The 20,000-nt window shown below is 44.5% G+C and overlaps 1 protein-coding gene and 1 pseudogene across 1 annotated transcript in view; one reads left to right on the top strand and one right to left on the bottom strand.

Annotated features, from left to right (window-relative positions):
• Positions 1-2,834, bottom strand: part of LOC121582305 (carbohydrate sulfotransferase 1) — a 4,689-nt gene extending 1,855 nt beyond the window's left edge. Inside the window, exon 1 of the mRNA XM_041898020.2 lies at positions 2,425-2,834. The gene's annotated coding sequence lies outside the window, so the exon portion shown is untranslated. The remainder of the gene's footprint in view (positions 1-2,424) is intronic.
• Positions 2,835-15,622: 12,788 nt separating this feature from the next.
• Positions 15,623-20,000, top strand: part of LOC123492629 — a 69,607-nt pseudogene continuing 65,229 nt past the window's right edge.

Raw genomic sequence — 20,000 nt, 5'->3', positions numbered from 1 at the left:
TCCTGCTATTGGTGCATATCATTGTACTGTAGCCTCTAATAAAGAACTGAACTTGGAACAGTTGCTGTGAAGTGTTGTAATGATGCATGCATCAAGTGTGAACTTGAAGACCAGCCTGATTTATTTAGAGCCTCAGTATTCTGTGTCATTGCAGTGCATTCTGTGTCAGTGCAGTGTATTCTATGTCAGTGTAGTGCATTCTGTGTCAGCGCAGTGCATTCTGTGTCATTGCAGTGTATTCTGTGTCAGTGCAGTGCATTCTGTGTTAGTGCAGTGTATTCTATGTCAGTGCAGTGCATTCTGTGTCAGCGCAGTGCATTCTGTGTCAGCGCAGTGTATTCTGTGTCAGCGCAGTGTATTCTGTGTCAGTGCAGTGCATTCTGTGTCAGCGCAGTGTATTCTGTGTCAGCGCAGTGTATTCTGTGTCAGCGCAGTGTATTCTGTGTCAGCGCAGTGTATTCTGTGTCAGTGCAGTGCATTCTGTGTCAGCGCAGTGCATTCTGTGTCAGCGCAGTGTATTCTGTGTCAGCGCAGTGTATTCTGTGTCAGTGCAGTGTATTCTGTGTTAGTGCAGTGTATTCTGTGTCAGTGCAGTGTATTCTGTGTCAGTGCAGTGTATTCTGTGTCAGTGCGGTGTATTCTGTGTCAGTGCGGTGTATTCTATGTCAGTGCAGTGTATTCTGTGTCAGTGCAGTGTATTCTGTGTCATTGCAGTGTATTCTGTGTCAGTGCAGTGCATTCTGTGTCAGTGCAGTGTATTCTGTGTCAGTGCAGTGTATTCTGTGTCAGTGCAGTGTATTCTGTGTCATTGCAGTGTATTCTGTGTCAGTGCAGTGTATTCTGTGTCAGTGCAGTGTATTCTGTGTCAGTGCAGTTTATTCTGTGTCAGTGCAGTGTATTCTGTGTCAGTGCAGTGTATTCTGTGTCAGTGCAGTGTATTCTGTGTCAGTGCAGTGTATTCTGTGTCAGTGCGGTGTATCCTGTGCCTCTGCTTTCTATGTGACCTCCAGTGATGTGCCAGATGGCTTTCCCTCTGTTGTGGCTTGTTGCTTCCACTGAATAAGCTGATATCAAAAGTATCTTATGTCCACTGAATGTTCAATCACTAATGTACCGTTAGTTTACCCTCCACTATTCTCTGCCTTAAAGGCAGGGGTTGAGAGAGAGAGAGAGAGAGAGAGAGAGAGAGAGAGAGAGAGAGAGAGAGAGAGAGAGAGAGAGAGAGAGAGAGAGAGAGAGAGAGAGAGAGAGAGAGAGAGAGAGAGAGAGAGAGAGAGAGAGAGAGAGAGAGAGAGAGAGATGTCATATCAAGTAGCCAGAAATATAAATCCAAATTAATTGTTTCTCTGACCAGCTAGCTTTTGTAAGTGAAATAATGTGTCTGTGTAGATGTGAGTGCAGAAAATCATTAACAAAGACATATAAACCATCCACAGTAGCAGAACGTTTGATAGTTTTAATGAATGTCATATAAAGGGGGAATTCGTTTAAAAATGAATTAACATGACAATGCAAAAGGCTTTGTGTGGAAGTGATATATTATGTAGGATAAATGCCTTTGTATTTCTGTACAAAAATGTTGTCTGTCTGAATGGTAGTCAGTCACTACATTCAACATTAATCATCATTAGCTGAGTCAGGCTACTCTGAAAGAGTGCTCAGTTCTGCTCTGATTCCACCTCAACCGAATTTCACCGAATTTGAAAATCACATCGCTGCCTGGACATCCACATTGGGAACTAAAACCCAAATGCTTTGCTGAAAAATATAGAGTTTTAATATCCAATGACTTTATTCGAAACTATAGGCCTAAATGAACTTTGAAATGTCAAAATATCACAATGCTCCCTCTATCCCATATCACTACAGAACTGAGAAATGTAGGACATAACATTTTTGCTAAATAAGTCAAATGAATTCATTTATTCTGTAGATAGTGATACCTATAGCCCAGGTTATTTCTCTGACCGACTCAATCGGATTGCCGATTGAGCAGTAGCCCAATCTAATAAGAAATAAGACCATGATAAGTGTGCACAGCCTATTATAATTGTAACAACGCATTAAACGCCACTTTGCCACTATGTGGTTGGAATAATTGAGGCACATGTAGAAAAGTGATGCTTTAAACAGCATGCGACTGGCAGGTAATGTCTACCGACCGATCTAACGGTTTGTGTCCGTCTGTGCGCGCGGGGGACGCAGGGTAGGCTTCTTTTATGCATAAATGCTAAATATAAACAACCCATGCACCACAACCAACTATCCAAACATAATGGAAGGCATGGATTGAATATTTGTAAAACAATAACTTTATCCATATATTGGGACATGTTTTAAATTAACCCACCCTGCTGCAATTAGATAGCATAATATAAGGGAAACACATCGAACACGTCTGTTTCCACAGGATAGCCTAGTTACCTTATTGGCGGCTGTGTTTAAGGACTGCCTTCAATCGCAAAGAAAAGCAGCAGCCGTGCGATATTTCCAATCACAGACAACCGGTCTGGTTTCTACTAAAGCGGTATCCACCGTACGCTCCTCGGCTTTGTCCCCGCTTCTGCCATTGGGATAGCGGAGAAAGAAGTGGAATAGATCCGTGCGCAATAGATCCATGAGTATTCACACTTAAGAAACCATTTACAAAACCGAATAGTGTCGGGAAACACCCTACACCGAAAAAATATGTGATTCAAATGAAAGAAGTGGAAGCTTCGTGCACTGCATCCGTCGCGAACTCTGGTTTATCTGAACTGATGCGTGGAGGCAGTGTGCGTGTATGTGTGTGAGGTACGCTACACAGGGACTGAATGTCTGGACCACCCCCAAACTCTCTCTCTCTCTCTCTCTCTCTCTCTCTCTCTCTCTCTCTCTCTCACACACACACACACACACACACACGCGCGCGCGCGCACACACACACACACACACACACACACAGTCACTCAAATTCAAATTCAAACGCAGACACAGTCAGGTTTTTAACCCATCAAGAACACTTGTCAGCATACACGCAATCGCCACAGTGACCCTGTTACTGGCCCCCACTGGGCCTGTTATTTCTTTGGATTAGGATACGAGATTATGTCGAAAACTAGAGTAGATATTTGCTTTTCAAATAAGATATTAAGATGTTAATATCATATTTTAATAATTTGTATTTAATTGTCTATGGTACTTCTGAACCATGGATTCCCACAGTGACTTCCCATATTTGCATTTTTTTTTAGGGTGCCATCTTGTTTATGCAATGTAAAAACATGACTGTTTCTGTTTGTGACTGGCACTCATTTACATACATTTGCTTCATAAATATGGAGGCAAATGGTGTAGTAGAATCGTTGACTTGCACCCACAATGACCCCTGCAACTCTCACTCATTACAGAGGGCTCAAAAGCACTATTTGATAGGTTACATCTGCCCCAATATCCTGGGTGTAAATTTGTTTCTGCTCTCTTGTCAACTCCGTGGAATTGTCACGCCAAACAGGCAAACGCACAAACAGATCTGTGTCCAGGCTACTGCTGCGAAGCCAGATGGTAGCAGGTCATTTCAGGACCAGAATCTTACCTTTGAGATGTACTTTAAATCCAAGTCACAGAAAAATAAGTAGGCCTAAAGCTATTCACATTGTGGGATATGGTTTTGAATATGGAGCTGTAGCAGAAGTGTCAACGTTTCTCCTCTAACCGGGCCGGCGTCAGCACTATGCAGCCTAGAGCTCAGCATCTCCGAGAGGGAGACTATCTAGGGGATTAACAACCCAGATATTGATAGGAGAGTGGGTGGGCTGATAATAAACAGGAAACGAGCCAGTGTTACCTCTGAGATCAGTTCAGGATACACAGGACGGGATGTTAAATATCGTATGGCTAACAGTCACACCCACCCACACTGCATATAAAATACACACACACACACACACATGTGCATGCACACAGGCAAACACAACAAAATGTGGAAAAAGAAGGAGTGTGAATACTTTCTGAAGGCACTGTATGTTTTGTAATATTTGTGGTGGCTATGCGCGGAGGGTTAATATCCCAGGCAGTGTTGATAGCCTATTGACACTCATTATAAACCTTGGGAGCAGCGTTATACCAAGACGGTAAATGGTGATTTATGCCGTTTTTTTTTGCCTATTATCTTGAGTTGAGCTTCCTACTTGTCTCATGTTGGGTTTTGGTCAGTGTTGCCTATCCAATGTTTTATGGAAGACCTGCCAGTGAAAAGGAACAATCGCACTCTTGTCAAACACTGGAATCTTCAACTCTGCCCTCATGGTGACATTCCTGACAGTCTATTCAAAATTGTTTGTCAAGGCCTTCGCTGTCTGTCCATCCATCACTGTCTCTCTGTCTGTCTGTCTGTCCGTCCATCTAGCTGTTTTTTGACTGGGCAAGCATACCAAAGAAATCTTCTTTATTGTCCTCATATGAGGCCATCACCTCTTAAATGTTCTCACAAAAACGATTAGCCAAATAAAACCGCTTGTCATTGAAGGCAAAATTGATTTTCGAAACCAAAGAAACCCTGTTCGTCTTGGCTGAACTAATGTGATACTTCACATGCCAGAAGAGAGAGAGAATGACGGCTTGGAAACCCTGAAAATGTTTTTGAGAGGTATCTTGTCAGCTGTATTTTTTTCTGGCGATAAACACATCAAAGGCTGGAGAGTTTTACTATGAAATGAAACTGAGAATGTGAAAAGCGTGGGGGAGTATACGGAGAATACAGTTGAAGTCGGAAGTTTACATACACTTAGGTTGGAGTCATTAAAACTCGTTTTTCAACCACTCCACAAATTTCTTGTTAACAAACTATAGTTTTGGCAAGTCGGTTAGGTTAGGACATCTACTTTGTGCATGACACAAGTAATTTTTCCAACAATTGTTTACAGACAGATTATTTCACTTATAATTCACTGTATCGCAATTCTTCTGACATTTCACATTCTTCAAATAAAGTGGTGATCCTAACTGACCTAAAACAGGGAATTTCTACCAGGATTAAATGTCAGGAGTTGTGAAAAACTGAGTTTAAATGTATTTGGCTAAGGTGTATGTACGTAAACTTCCGACTTCAACTGTATATCCTCCTTTATGAAACTGAGAATGTGAAAAGCGTGGGGGAGTATACAGAGAATATATCCTCCTTTATGAAACTGAGAATGTGAAAAGCGTGGGGGAGTATACAGAGAATATATCCTCCTTTATGAAACTGAGAATGTGAAAAGCGTGGGGGAGTATACAGAGAATATATCCTCCTTTTTATTGTATAACATGTAGAGAAGATGTCCTCCCTTTTATTGAATTTTAGGTATTATTAGTCAATTACTGTTTGGAATGCATTTGTTGAAAAAAAGACGAACAAATCACTATACTATGTTTAGCGGTATCTGTATGATGATAGATCTTTTCTCTTCAGTATTGAATATTGTCTTGAATGTTTTTAAATCACTAGTACTACTATACTCTTTTTACCTTGGAGCTCTATTCACAACAAAACTTTTACAAATGGCAATCAACTGCACACTAACCCATTGGGTGGCTTCAACTCCTCAACATTACCAGACAAGGTTACATATCACTACGTTCACTGTTGTAGTAATGACCTTTGCATAAACTGTACAACCTGTTGGCCATGATCACCGCCTGGGCTATCAACAAATCAATCCCCCCATTAAACCCTATAGGCTTCATGGCATTTCTCTCCATGTCTATGTTCACAGTGTTGTGTGGATGTACTTTGGTTGATGCTCCCTGTGGTAGATGGGGTATTGTTGTAACCTTGGAGATGAAAGGCTTTTGGATGTGTTTACTGTGGGGCCTTTGGGAGGCCATTGCTGTTGTGGACAGCCAGTCCTGATTCTCTAGCCCGTCTCCAGAGCCCCATGTCAATAAACCCAGCTTGTGAAGCCATGTCAGGGGAGACATCCCCTTATTGGAAGGCTAGCATCTGCTGCGGCGCGATAGCCTCGTTATCGGCTAACGCTATTCTGCTTGAACATGCTTTAAAAGGATTGGGCGCCGCAGCATGAAACGACACGCTAACTGATTGTTGTTGGTTTTTCCCTTCTTCTCCTCGTTCCCCCATGATGTTGTAAGCACTTGGCGACAGTTTAGCGAGTCGTTTTACGTCTGGGCGTTTCATTCACTGCTTGAACATGGCACACAAGGATTTGGAGGGATTTGCTTTAGTCTTGTTTGTGAAAGGAACGGGAAAACAGAGACCAAGGGAGAGAAGGATCACCTAAAACCGGTATGAGGGGAAAACAGAGACCAAGGAAGGGAGAGAAGGATCACCTGAAACCTGTGTGAGGGGAAAACAGAGACCAAGTAGAGAAGGATCACCTGAAACCTGTGTGAGGGGAAAACAGAGACCAAGTAGAGAAGGATCACCTGAAACCTGTGTGAGGGGAAAACAGAGACCAAGTAGAGAAGGATCACCTAAAACCTGTGTGAGGGGAAAACAGAGACCAAGTAGAGAAGGATCACCTGAAAACTGTGTGAGGGGAAAACAGAGAGCGAGGAGAGGAGGATCACCTGAAACCTGTGTGATGAAATACAGATGAAATACAGTATTTAATAAAATGTTACCCCAGCGCAAGACTAATGGGTCAATTTAAACAAACTGCAGCTGTTTCACACTTACAGAAATTAAGTCATCCATTTTACATCCTTAGTTCAGGAAAGTATCATTAGAAATATCTGTTACACTTTATAAACCTCTTAAATGTAACTACATGTAATCTAAAATGTAATCTACGTAATCCCTGAAGTAATTATTTATCATGAGAGGGCCATAAACAATAAGTATTAATGCTGCATACTCAAAGAAAGGTTAAAATCTCACCTTTCTGGTATTTCTTTGCATAAATTGCTGAGGTGTAGTCACTTTTGAGGACACAAGCTCAAGTACACAGTACAAATATGATACAAATATGAAAATATGAAATATTTTATATGACGTATTTCCTATTCAACAAAACTGTACGAATATCTGATGTCCATTGCTTGTGTTTCTTGGCCCAAGCAGGTCTCTTCTTCTTATTGGTGTCCTTTAGTAGTGGTTTCTTTGCAGCAATTCGACCATGAAGGCCCGATTCACATAGTCCCCTCTGAACAGTCGATGTTGAGATGTGTCTGTGACTTGAACTCTGTGAAGCATTTATTTGAGCTGCAATTTCTGAGGCTGGTAACTGACTTGCCCTCTGCAGCAGAGGTAACTCTGGGTCTTCCATTCCTGTGGTCCTCATGAGAGCCAGTTTCATCACAGCGCTTGATGGTTTTTGCAACTGCACATTAAGAAACTTTCAAAGTTCTTGAAATGTTCTGTATTGACTGACCTTCATGTCTTAAAGTAATGATGGACTGTCATTTCTCTTTGCTTATTTGAGCTGTTCTTGCCATAATATGGACTTGGTCTTTTACCAAATAGGGCTATCTTCGGTAAACCCCCCTACCTTGTTACAACACAACTGATTGGCTCAAACGCATTAAGAAGGAAAGAAATTCCACAAATTAAGAAGGCAAACCTGTTAATTTAAATGCATTCCAGGTGACTACCACATGAAGCTGGTTGAGAGAATGCCAAGAGTGTGCAAAGCTGTCATCAAGGAAAAGGGTGGTTATTTGAAGAATCTCAAATATAAAATATATTTTGATTTGTTTAACACTTTTTTGGTTACTACATGATTCCATATGTATTATTTAATAGTTTTGATGTCTTCATTATTATTCTGCAATGTAAAAAATTGTAAAAATAAAGAAAAACCTTTGAATGAGTAGGCGTGTCCTAACTTTTGAATGGTAGTGTACATAGTTTGTGAAGCATCTATATATGCCTTATCAATGGTTAATGAGGGATTTTAAGATATACTTTGAACCATGAACAAAATATCATATACTGAACAGGGATTGGCTCATGTCTGTGAACAACAATGTTTGGTATGCACCTTGGGCAGCCGCAGTTCCTTCAGTCTCTGCATCCTCTATGCTGAATATGTACGTGACCTGGAACATCTCTCATAGCCACACACTGACAGGCTTCTACCAGTAATACTGTAAGCCCCTTAGACTGCTTGAAATTCCAACTAGGCCTTTGCCCTTGGGATTTTCTTCGTACACTAAACCCACAAAGCTTTGCCTGTCACCCTGCTGCACAGTCGTCACTGTCAAAGGTCTCTCAAATCAAAAACACTGCATATCCTCCTCTACACATGCGTATGACTGGGTTGGATTCTGTGACTTGATGAACGACTTTGTAGTCTTGACAAAAAATAACAATATGGGACTCCACTCCCATCCAATTGTGTGTGTGTGTGTGTGTGTGTGTGTGCGTGCGTGCGTGCGTGCATGTGTGTGCGTGCGTGCGTGCATGTGTGTGTGTGTGTGTGTGTGTGTGTGAGCCTGTTTGCTCTGAACCACTACAAATGCTACTGATGAATGCTATCGCTGGTAGGAACATGTCTTGGCTACATTAAGAGAAATATTGGATTCCTGCTTTTGTTGTCCTGTAATTTCCACTCGAGTACAGGTGAGCGCCATTGTGAGGCAGAAGGCATTGACAAGGTGAAACTATCCAGGTCGATACAGGAAGAGGTGGGTGGCTCTTGTCAGGTGACAGAGGGATATTGGTTGGGGGTTGAAACCTTTCTGTTCAATGGAGCCAGACCATGGTGAATAGACAACCCATATACCACTGGACTGCATCATTGATAAGGACTCTAATAGCTTTTTAAGTGTTAAGGTTAAGGCAAGGTCAAGCTAAAACAAGACAACCTTCTTCCCATGCTTTGAATATGTAGCGTACATTTCAATGAATATGCTCTTTGGTTTCTTTTCGTTTCACTATGTAATTATTGTTTGATTGAATCCATGATTGCCTACCTACTTGCGGAGCAATAATGAATGTTCAACCTCAACCTGGTCTACATTGATAAAGGCCTTTTCTCTGTATCATAACTAGCTTATACTAGCTAGTGTCTCTTATGTTGTATCATGCAGCTCAGCAAGTGCTAGCGACGGGTTCAGTTTTTGGCAAAGAAGCCACCCTGACATAATCTGTAGTAACAGAGGTCACTATTGGGTGAAGAACTCCAATGTTTTTCTGTGTTAGTCGCTTTTCAAGATACTAGTCCTCAGTCCTTCTCTGTCTGCTCCGGAGGTGGTCATCTGATAGCCTAGCGGAGGACAGGCTAGCGCCAAGCAACAGTCACAGGGCATTAGTCAGAGCCGAGAGGAGCCTATCGCTAGCCCTTAACTTTAGCCTGATGCTAAGCTCTTGTGACATTGCCACAGCCAAACACTGGGGCGCTTCTTCCTCTGCTTCCTCTTCTTCTTCTTCTTCTTCTTCTTCTTCTTCTTCTTCTTCTTCTTCTTCTTCTTCTTCTTCTTCTTCTTCTTCTTCTTCTTCTTCTTCTTCTTCTTCTTCTTCTTCTTCTTCTTCTTCTTCTTCTTCTTCTTCTTCTTCTTCTTCTTCTTCTTCTTCTTATGTTTTTGTTTAGTTCACTATCACTATATAACATTAGCACTCCATTACCAACAGCCACTATCTCTACATCACTTTACCACTCCATTACCAGCAGTCACTATCTCATATAACTTCACCACTTCATTACCAGCAGTCTCTATCTCTACATCACTTCACCACTCCATTACCAGCAGACACTATCTTTATAGCACTTCAGCACTCCTTTACAAGCGTCACTATCTCATATAACTTCACCACTTCATTACCAGCAGTCACTATCTCTACATCACTTCACCACTCCATTACCAGCAGTCACTATCTCTATATCACTTCAGCAATCCATTACCAGCAGTCACGATCTCTATATCATTTCAACACTCCATTACCAGCAGTCACTATCTCTATATCACTTCACCACTTCATTACCAGCAGTCACTATCTCTATATCACTTCACCACTCCATTACCAGCAGTCACTATCTCTATATCACTTCAGCAATCCATTACCAGCAGTCACGATCTCTATATCATTTCAACACTCCATTACCAGCAGTCACTATCTCTACATCACTTCACCACTCCATTACCAGCAGTCACTATCTCTATATCACTTCACCACTCCATTACCAGCAGTCACTATCTCTATATCACTTCACCACTCCATTACCAGCAGTCACTATCTCTATATCACTTCACCACTCCATTACCAGCAGTCACAATCTCTACATCACTTCAACACTCCATTACCAGCAGTCACTATCTCTACATCACTTCACCACTTCATTACCAGCAGTCACTATCTCTACATCACTTCACCACTTCATTACCAGCAGTCACTATCTCTACATCACTTCACCACTTCATTACCAGCAGTCACTATCTCTACATCACTTCACCACTCCATTACCAGCAGTCACTATCTCTATATCACTTCAGCACTCCATTACCAGCAGTCACTATCTCTACATCACTTCACCACTCCATTACCAGCAGTCACTATCTCTATATCACTTCACCACTCCATTACCAGCAGTCACAATCTCTACATCACTTCAACACTCCATTACCAGCAGTCACTATCTCTACATCACTTCACCACTTCATTACCAGCAGTCACTATCTCTATATCACTTCACCACTCCATTACCAGCAGTCACTATCTCTATATCACTTCACCACTCCATTACCAGCAGTCACTATCTCTATATCACTTCACCACTCCATTACCAGCAGTCACAATCTCTACATCACTTCAACACTCCATTACCAGCAGTCACTATCTCTACATCACTTCACCACTCCATTACCAGCAGTCACTATCTCTACATCACTTCACCACTCCATTACCAGCAGTCACTATCTCTACATCACTTCACCACTTCATTACCAGCAGTCACTATCTCTACATCACTTCACCACTCCATTACCAGCAGTCACTATCTCTATATCACTTCTGCACTCCATTACCAGCAGTCACTATCTCTATATCACTTCACCACTCCATTACCAGCAGTCACTATCTCTATATCACTTCAACACTCCATTACCAGCAGTCCGGCGCCACACAACTGACTCAATACAAAGTGGACGTGTGATGGCCTGGTAAAGAGGCCTCTTCCCCTGATTTAACTTAATCAATGGACAAACTTTCTTTCCGACGTTGAAAGTAATCTAATGTCAAGATGAGTCTATGTCTTACTACACCATCTGTTTGTATTTGTATTTGTATTTATGATGGATCCCCATTAGTTCCTGCCAAGGCAGCAGCTACTCTTCCTGGGGTTTATTATGGATCCCAATTAGTTCCTGCCAAGGCAGCAGCTACTCTTCCTGGGGTTTATTATGGATCCACATTAGTTCCTGCTAAAGGCAGCAGCTACTCTTCCTGGGGTTTATTATGGATACCAATTTGTTTCTGCCAAGGCAGCATCTTCTCTTCCTGGGGTCCAGCCAAATTAAGGCAGTTATACAATTTAAGAAATATGACAATACAATAACAACAGATTTCAGAACACATTAAGTGTGTGTCCTCAGGCCACTACTCTACTACCACATATCTACAACACAAATCCATGTGTACGTGTGTGTATAGTGCGTATGTTATCGTGTGTTTGTATGCATGTGTCTGTGCCTGTGTTTGTGTTGCTTCACAGTCCCTGCTTTTCCATAATGTGTATTTTTATCTGTTTTTAAATCTAATTTTACAGCTTGCATCAGTTACTTGATGTGGAATAGAGTTCCATGTAGTCTTGGCTCCATGTAATACTGTGCGCCTCCCATAGTCTGTGTGCCAGTAGTTCAAAAAGACAGCTCGGTGCGTTTAACATGTCAAAACCTCTCACGAATACAAGTAGTGATGAAGTCAATCTCTCCTCCACTTTGAGCCAGGAGAGATTGACATGCATATTATCAATGTTAGCTCTCTGTATACATCTAAGTGCCAGCCGTGCTGCCCTGTTCTGAGCCAATTGCAATTTTTCTAAGTCCCTCTTTGTGGCACCTGACCACATTATTGAACAGGAGTCCAGGTGCGACAAAACTAGGGCCTGTAGGACAGACTTCTCCCCATCTTAGCTGCTGTTGTATCAATATGTTTTGACCATGACAGTTTACAATCCAGGGTTACTCCAAAAAGTTTAGTCACCTCAACTTGCTCAATTTCCACATGATTAATTACACGATTTAGTTGTTGACCTGGCTACTGTATGCCCTAATCCCAATTCGATCATATACATCTGAAGGATAGGCATCTAAAATGATACAAATGAGTTGTGCTTAAAATAATATATAGCTGGATCTACTTAACAGATGGGGTGGGATTTGATCTCAACTCATCAGACCACTTTCGAAATCTGAAAAGGTCTGACAAACTTTGATTTCGCAGTGAACTATCATTTTATATTCACTCTGATACTTTGGGCTGTCCTAAAGCACTCTTGCTGACCAACCGCCCAACCATCATAATGGGAAGAGTGTTGTCCATCCAGATGAGAGCACATCTTCATTTGATCATTCACTGACCCTAGTTCAGTTTGCTGGTTCATTACCAGGACAGTCATGTGTGTACATGGCAAATATCCATCTATCATTCAATCAACATTTATTCCTGTCCATCTGCCTCACTCAACAAGATCCCATCTTTCTTCAATTACATGATGACAACAAAGTGCTCTGTAACACTCCGACAAGAGTTCCCCCGGCTTTCAGAGTAGAGTGTCAGAGTGAACTCACGAATGCATCCCTCTCTAGCTTTTCATCATCAGACCTGAGAACACTGTTCGTATGCTCACAGATTTGACAGGTCCTCGCCTCCTGTGAAGGATCATAGTTCTCATCACATGACAGGGAAGTCCCCTCCCTCCATAGTCCCCATCACATGACAAGGAAAGTCATCTCCCTCCATAGTCCCCATCACATGACAAGGAAGTCCCCTCCCTCCATAGTCTCCATCACATGACAAGGCAGTCCCCTCCCTCCATAGTCCCCATCACATGACAAGGCAGTCCCCTCCCTCCATAGTCCCCATCACATGACAGGGAAGTCCCCTCCCTCCATAGTCCCCATCACATGACAAGGAAAGTCCCCTCCCTCCATAGTCCCCATCACATGACAAGGAAGTCCCCTCCCTCCATAGTCTCCATCACATGACAAGGCAGTCCCCTCCCTCCATAGTCCCCATCACATGACAAGGCAGTCCCCTCCCTCCATAGTCCCCATCACATGACAAGGCAGTCCCCTCCCTCCATAGTCCCCATCACATGACAAGGAAGTCCCCTCCCTCCATAGTCTCCATCACATGACAAGGCAGTCCCCTCCCTCCATAGTCCCCATCACATGACAAGGCAGTCCCCTCCCTCCATAGTCCCCATCACATGACAAGGCAGTCCCCTCCCTCCATAGTCCCCATCACATGACAAGGAAGTCCCCTCCCTCCATAGTCCCCATCACATGACAAGGCAGTCCCCTCCTTCCATAGTCCTCATCACATGACAAGGCAGTCCCCCTCCATAGTCTCCATCACATGACAAGGCAGTCCCCTCCCTCCATAGCCCCCATCACATGACAAGGCAGTCCCCTCTCTCCATAGTCTCCATCACATGACAAGGCAGTCCCCTCCCTCCATAGTCCCCATCACATGACAAGGCAGTCCCCTCCTTCCATAGTCCCCATCACATGACAAGGCAGTCCCCTCCTTCCATATTCCCCATCACATGACAAGGCAGTCCCCTCCCTCCATAGTCCCCATCACATGACAAGGCAGTCCCATCCCTCTATATTCCCCATCACATGACAAGGCTGTCCCCTCCCTCTGTATTCCCCATCACATGACAAGGCAGTCCCCTCCCTCCATAGTCCCCATCACATGACAAGGCAGTCCCCTCCCTCCATAGTCCACATCACATGACAAGGCAGTCCCCTCAGTCCATAGTGCCCATCACATGACAAGGCAGTCCCCTCCCTCCATAGTCCCCATCACATGACAAGGCAGTCCCCTCCTTCCATAGTCCCCATCACATGACAAGGCAGTCCCCTCCCTCCATAGTCCCCATCACATGATAAGGCAGTCCCCTCCCTCCATAGTCCCCATCACATGACAAGGCAGTCCCCTCCTTCCATAGTCCTCATCACATGACAAGGCAGTCCCCCCCCATAGTCTCCATCACATGACAAGGCAGTCCCCTCCCTCCATAGTCCCCATCACATGACAAGGCAGTCCCCTCCTTCCATAGTCCCCATCACATGACAAGGCAGTCCCCCCTCCATAGTCTCCATCACATGACAAGGCAGTCCCCTCCTTCCATAGTCCCCATCACATGACAAGGCAGTCCCCTCCTTCCATATTCCCCATCACATGACAAGGCAGTCCCCTCCCTCCATAGTCCCCATCACATGACAAGGCAGTCCCCTCCCTCCATAGTCCCCATCACATGACAAGGCAGTACCCTCCCTCCATAGTCCCCATCACATGACAAGGCAGTCCCCTCCCTCCATAGTCCCCATCACATGACAAGGATGTTCCCTCCCTCCATAGTCCCCATCACATGACAAGGCAGTCCCCCCCTCCGTAGTTCCCATCACATGACAAGGCAGTCCCCCTCGTTCCATAGTCCCCATCACATGACAAGGCAGTCCCCTCCCTTCATAGTCCCCATCACATGACAAGGCAGTCCCCCCCTCCATAGTCCCCATCACATGACAAGGCAGTCCCCTCCCTCCATAGTCCCCATCACATGACAAGGCAGTCCCCTCCCTCCATAGTCCCCATCACATGACAAGGAAGTCCCCTCCCTCCATAGTCCCCATCACATGACAAGGCAGTCCCCCCCTCCATAGTCCCCATCACATGACAAGGCAGTTCCTTTCCCTTTCTCGCTATCCCGCCTCTCTCAACCATCCAGCAGGGTTATAGCCAGTGGTGTAAAGTACTTAAGTAAAAATACTTTAAAGTACTACTTAAGTAGTTTTTTTGGGGTATCTTTACTTTACTTTACCATTGATATTTTTGACAACTTTTACTTTTACTTCACCACATTCCTAAAGAAAATAATGTACTTTTTACTCCATACATTTTCCCTGACACCCAAAAGTACTCTTTACATTTTGAATGCTTAGCAGGACAGAAAATGCTTCAATTCACACACTTGTCAAGAGAACATCCCTGGTCTTCCCTACTGCCTCTGATCATGCGGACTCACTAAACACAAATACTTTGTTTGTAAATGATGTCTGAGTGTTGGAGTGTGCCCCTGGCTATCCACAAATTTAAAAAACAAGAACATTGTGCCATCTGTTTTGCCTAATATAAGGATTTTTTTATTATTCTTACTTTTACTTTTACTTTTGATACTTAAGTACATTTGAGCAATTACATTTACTTTTGATGCTTTTAGACTTTTACTCAAGTAGAATATTACTGGGTGACTTTCACTTTTACTTGAGTCATTTTCTATTAAGGTATCTTTACTTTTACTCAAGTATGACATATGGGTACGTTTTCCACCACTGGTTACTGCCAAACCAAGCCCCCTGCTCCTGAATAAGATAATCTCCTCCACCAATCCCCTCTTAAATGTCAACCAGCAGACCATCAGGCTTGGCGACCTGCCCCCTAATCTCCCCACCTCTCCCTCCTCCTCCTACTCCCATGTGCCAACGTCAGATTACGGACCATGTATCCAACCAGCAGACCATCAGGCTTGGCGACCTGCCCCTAATCTCCCCCACCTCTCCCTCCTCCTCCTACTCCCATGTGCCAACGTCAGATTACGGACCATGTATCCAACCAGCAGACCATCAGGCTTGGCGACCTGCCCCTAATCTCCCCACCTCTCCCTCCTCCTCCTACTCCCATGTGCCAACGTCAGATTACGGACCATGTATCAGATCAGCCGAGTCTGCGACTTTTATCAGCATGTTCTCCAAAAACTGGGCAACGACCAAATGGACACTCTCAATCAGTGTGTTTATCAGTGTGTTTACCCTAACTGACTGACTGACTGACTAGGCAGCTGGCTGGCTGACTGACTAACTAGCGGTTTGACTTACTGACTAGCTGGTTGACTGACTGACTGACGGACTAACTGGCTGACTGGCTGGCTGACTGACGAGCTGACCGTCTTTCTAGCTGGCTGACTAGCTGACTGGCTGACGGACTAACTGGCTGACTGATGGACTAACTGGCTGACTGGCTGGCTGACTGACTAGCTGGCTGACTGGCTGACGGACTAACTGGCTGACTGGCTGGCTGACTGACTAGCTGACCGTCTTTCTAGCTGGCTGACTGGCTGGCTGACTGACTAGCTGGCTGACTGGCTGACGGACTAACTGGCTGACTGGCTGACGGACTAACTGGCTGACTGGCTGGCTGACTGACTAGCTGACCGTCTTTCTAGCTGGCTGACTAGCTGGCTGGCTGACTGACTAGCTGACCGTCTTTCTAGCTGGCTGACTAGCTGGCTGGCTGACTGACTAGCTGACCGTCTTTCTAGCTGGCTGACTAGCTGGCTGACTGACTAGCTGACCGTCTTTCTAGCTGGCTGACTAGCTGGCTGGCTGACTGACTAGCTGACCATCTTTCTAGCTGGCTGACTAGCTGGCTGGCTGACTGACTAGCTGACCGTCTTTCTAGCTGGCTGACTAGCTGGCTGGCTTTCTAGCTGGCTGACTGGCTGGCTGACTGACTAGCTGACTGTCTTTCTAGCTGGCTGACTAGCTGACTGGCTTTCTAGCTGGCTGACTGGCTGGCTGACTGACTAGCTGACTGTCTTTCTAGCTGGCTGACTGGCTGACCGTCTTTCTAGCTGGCTGACTGGCTGACCGTCTTTCTAGCTGGCTGACTAGCTGGCTGGCTGGCTGACTGACTAGCTGACTGTCTTTCTAGCTGGCTGACTGGATGACTGGCTGACGGGTTGTAAGCGGACAGAACATGGACGCTGAACTCACAGTAATAAACTCACACATGCAGAGCCCTCTGCACCATGCAGTTCAAACCAGTAGAAAGAGGCTGACCCTTACAAAATGTGTGTGACAGACCAGGTCTCCTGTGCGCCGCAAGCCTGTGTTAGCCTGTTGAGCTAAAGCCTAGGCATTAGCATAAGGGAGCTAACACACATATTCAGGACTCAGGCAAGGTAACTCATGCATGTAAATGTAGTCACCAAACACTATCAATATTGTGACATCATGGAATCTGCAATTAGTGCAATGAAAAACCAAGCTCACCTGAGAGATCTTGTAGAAGGCTGCCCCTCTGTGAACGCCACCATTGGTGAATTGTTTTCTCAATTAGATGTGACAAAAATAGACTTCTGCCTTATCTGGTACCCCCCCATTCACCACAGAGATAGAGGCATCCCCCATTCACCACAAAGATAGAGGGGCATCCCCATTCACCACAGAGATAGAGGACATCCCCCATTCACCACAGAGATAGAGGGGCATCCCCCATTCACCACAAAGATAGAGGGCATCCCCAATTCACCACAGAGATAGAGGACATCCCCAATTCACCACAGAGATAGAGGACATCCCCTATTCACCACAGAGATAGAGAACATCCCCCATTACCACAGAGATAGAGGGTCATTCTCCCATTCACCACAGAGATAGAGGGGCATTCTCCCATTCACCACAGAGATAGAGGGGCATTCTCCCATTCACCACAGAGATAGAGGGGCATTATCCCATTCACCACAGAGATAGAGGGGCATTCTCCCATTCACCACAGAGATAGAGGGGCATTCTCCCATTCACCACAGAGATAGAGGGGCATTCTCCCATTCACCACAGAGATAGAAGGGCATTCTCCCATTCACCACAGAGATAGAGGGCATGCCCCCATTCACCACAGAGATAGAGGGTTATGCCCCCATTCACCACAGAGATAGAGGGGCATTCTCCCATTCACCACAGAGATAGAGGGACATTCTCCCATTCACCACAGAGATAGAGGGGCATTCTCCCATTCACCACAGAGATAGAGGGGCATTCTCCCATTCACCGCAGAGATAGAGGGGCATTCTCCCATTCACCACAGAGATAGAGGGGCATGCCCCCATTCACCACAAAGATAGAGGGGCATCCCCCATTCACCACAGAGATAGAGGACATCCCCCATTCACCACAGAGATAGAGGGGCATCCCCCATTCACCACAAAGATAGAGGGCATCCCCAATTCACCACAGAGATAGAGGACATCCCCTATTCACCACAGAGATAGAGAACATCCCCCATTCACCACAGAGATAGAGGGGCATTCTCCCATTCACCACAGAGATAGAGGGGCATTCTCCCATTCACCACAGAGATAGAAGGGCATTCTCCCATTCACCACAGAGATAGAGGGGCATGCCCCCATTCACCACAGAGATAGAGGGTTATGCCCCCATTCACCACAGAGATAGAGGGGCATTCTCCCATTCACCACATAGATAGAGGAACATTCTCCCATTCACCACAGAGAAAGAGGGGGATTCTCCCATTCACCACAGAGATAGAGGGGCATTCTCCCATTCACCTCAGAGATAGAGGGGCATTCTCCCATTCACCACAGAGATAGAGGGCATGCCCCCATTCACCACAGAGATAGGGGGCATTCTCCCATTCACCACAGAGATGAGGGGCATGCCCCCATTCACCACAGAGATAGAGGGGCATTATCCCATTCACCACAGAGATAGAGGGGCATTCTCCCATTCACCACAGAGATAGAAGGGCATTCTCCCATTCACCACAGAGATAGAGGGGCATTCTCCCATTCACCGCAGAGATAGAGGGGCATTCTCCCATTCACCACAGAGATAGAAGGGCATTCTCCCATTCACCACAGAGAGAGAGGAGCATGCCCCCATTCACCACAGAGAGAGAGGGGCATCCCCCATTCACCACAGAGATAGAGGGGCATTCTCCCATTCACCACAGAGATAGAGGATAAGATATAAAGATATATGAAGATCATGAAGATGTGCTGGAAAGAGAGGTTTACAAACTATTAGCATAATGTAATTATTATCATTCACCCACAATGATCCATACACTATGCTACAGATCTGTGGGATGCCCACCCAAAATATAAAAATAAACATTATACTCCAAATGTCTGTCATATCTGCAGTTCACACAAGTTGTGAATATGAATGAAGCAAATCCCTCACTTTGTGGCTAACACCCATTAGCATTTTAAACCCAATGCTAGCTATAGGTACAACAACAGCTTTCAATGTGTTTCATTCCTTGCTTTGGGCTTTAATCCATCCTGTTAGGTTAAATCTCCTGTTTGTTTGTGCTGAAGGACACGGTGCATTTGAAGGGAACCCGAGGCCCATTGTGTCAGGGTTCAGATAACATGCTAGACTAATGGGAATGGCCCAGTGTCAACCTTCTTAAACCTTATGGTGGTGGCCTGCTTTGACTAAGTAGTCTCTGGGCAGCCCAGTCATTCAAACTATGATTTGTGTCATATGGAATAAATAGCACTTAGTTCAGAAGCAGACGTAGACACTGGATACACACAACCGATACACAATGATGGTTTTAGCAGTGTGTGTGTGTGTGTGTATGTTTATCTGTGGGTGGGGACTAGGACCTTTAAGAACCTTTCTAAACAGCGGTAGGCCTGACCAAGTAACATTGTGAGGTAGATGGATTATTTTAAATATGTTATTGGATCATAAACAAATATGGCTCATTAACCTTTACGGACCAAATAATGATGATCCACACTTCTTTGAAAATATATATAATAAATTATCGCCCTTGCAAGCAATTCAAGACTCTATTATTATACTTATTTTCCATCATAATTTGCAAATAAATTCATTAAAAATCCTACAATGTGATTTTCTGGATTTTTTTCCCTCATTTTGTCTGTCATAGTTGATGTGTACCTATGATGAAAATTACAGTCCTCTCTCATCTTTTTAAGTGGGAGAACCTGCACAATTGGTGGCTGACTAAATACTTTCCCCCCCACTGTATATGGAGGCTTAAATATCCTGATCTAGTGAGATACAGTGAGGGCAAA

The sequence above is a fragment of the Coregonus clupeaformis genome, chromosome 15 (genome assembly GCF_020615455.1).
Source record: "Coregonus clupeaformis isolate EN_2021a chromosome 15, ASM2061545v1, whole genome shotgun sequence".
In the NCBI taxonomy this organism is placed as follows: Eukaryota; Metazoa; Chordata; class Actinopteri; order Salmoniformes; family Salmonidae; genus Coregonus; species Coregonus clupeaformis.
Note: the sequence above shows the minus strand (reverse complement) of the source record. Positions and strands in the feature narration are given on the sequence as shown.